Here is a 2,468-nt window from a genome sequence, read left to right as displayed (position 1 = left end):
AAAAAAAACTAGACTATAAACTAAAAGATTGTTTTTTATATAAGATATAAGAGATTTAAAAGAGTAAATAAATATAAATAATTTAAGTAAAAATAAAATATAAGCTTATAATAATTAAAAAATAAAAAGTTAAAATATATAATTAGTAATATAGTATATATAATTAAGATAAATATAATATATATATTTATATGATATATATAAAAACTAGTAAAGAAGAGGATTTTAATTAGTTTTAAATTTTTTTTTATATTATAATTAAATTATTAATAGTTAAAGGGTAAAAGGTTAGGTAAGGTAGCTTACTTACTTATCCAGCTTATTTACTTACTAACTATATTATAACTTTTTTATTTAATTTATATATTATTAAAATTATTTAAAATATAATATATTATATTAGTTATAGTAAATTACCGTAATATATATTTACTTAATAATATAAATAAAAAGACTAAGTCTTTTCTAGTATTATAAAATAACTTTTTAATCTTTTTTATATTTAATTTCTATTATAATTAATAATTTAATTATATTATTTCTATAATAAATAATATTATAATCTATTATAATTCGTTTTTCTTTTATATAATAATTATAATATAATATACTTTTAATATAAGTAATTCTTTTATATATTAAGGTTTTAATTAATAGTTAATAACTTTATTTAATATATATATTTATCTTTAAAGAATAATATTTATAATTTAATATTATATATAATTTAATATTTTAATATATATAATATTTATTCTTATAGACTTTTTAAGATTTTTTTAAATACTATAATAAATTATAATAGAAAAAGACTTTAATTACTAATTAAAATATTTTTAATTATAAGTAAAAGTATTAATAAACTATTATAATAAAAACTTAAAATCTATTAAAGAAGTTAAAAAGTTTAATAAGAAAAAAAAGTTTAAAGATAGTTTATTTTAAGTTAATTTAATTATTTAGTTAAATAACTTCTAAAATATTTTACTATTAAATTAAAATATAAATAAAAAAAGAAAAGTAAATAATAATCTATAAAAGACTTTAATTTAAAAAAAATAAACTATAACTTAAAAATATAAAACTAGATAAAAATTAAAGTAGTTATTTATAAAAAAAGTAAGATATTTATAATTAAAATATTAATAATTATAAAAAGTTAATCTATTTATAATAAAATATAAAAATAATAAAAAACTATTTTTCTATTAAAAATACTTCTTTTAGTTTAAACTAATATAATTTTTATATATAGTTTAAAATATCATAAATAAATTATATTTAAATTATTTATTAATATTAATATTATTATCATTATTAAATTACCTTAGTTAAGCTTTATAAGTTATCTAATATTTTTGTTTTTTATAAAAATATAAAAAACTAGAGTTCTTAAAAAAAACCTATTTTACTATATTAGCTTACTATTATCTTATTACTATTCCTAGTAAAAGCTAATATAGCTCTTTATCTAAATTAAAAATAGCTAAGGTTTTAAGATTAATAAAAAAAGGTATATTATAAAATATAAAAAAAGAAAATAAATATTAATATATTTTACTTTTATATAAAGTTTAAAACTTAATTAATATTATATATTAATATATTTTACTTTTATATAAAGTTTAAAACTTAATTAATATTATATATTTATTATATTTTATTTTATAAGACTTTTTTTATTAATAAAATTAAAGTTATTTTATATTTAATTAAGAAATAAATATATATTTATTTACTTTTATAAATATATTTATAAATATATAATATTAAATTATTATTATTATTTTCATCTATTATTTATTATATTTTATACTTACTAAATATTTTTTATTTTATTTACTTAACTTATTATAATTAATTATATTTTAACTTAAACTTATATAAGTTTAAATTTAACTTTATATATTTTTTTATTTTATATTTAAGTAAATAGTTTTTTAGTTATTAACTTTAAAAAGTTTTATTTTTTATAATTTCTTTTTTTTAGTTTTTTTATTTTTAATTTTCTTATATATTATATATTTCTTTTACTTAAAACTAGTTATATTTTACTTTTAATATTATTTTCTTATTAGTTTTATAATTATATTAATTTTACTTTTATAATACTTTTTTAATATTATTTTTATTATTATAACTTTTATAAATCTCTTCTCTTTTTCTAGTTTTAGGTTATCTTTAGCTTATTATTTTTTTAATATATTACTTATTTTATAATAATATTAATAAAACTTTACTTTTTTATTTTTATTATTATTATAACATAGTTGATAAGCGAGTCACGTAGATAAGTAAGTCACGTACCTACCCTAACCCTATAACATTTAACTATTAATAATTTAACTATAATATAAAAAAAGATCTAAAACTAATTAAAATCCTTTTTTTTACTAGTTTCTATATCTATAATATAAGTATATATATTATATCTATTTAGCTATATATACTATATTACTAACTACGTG

This window comes from Beauveria bassiana (genome assembly GCF_000280675.1).
Source record: "Beauveria bassiana ARSEF 2860 unplaced genomic scaffold BBA_S00015, whole genome shotgun sequence".
In the NCBI taxonomy this organism is placed as follows: Eukaryota; Fungi; Ascomycota; class Sordariomycetes; order Hypocreales; family Cordycipitaceae; genus Beauveria; species Beauveria bassiana.
This window is presented reverse-complemented; position numbering follows the sequence as displayed.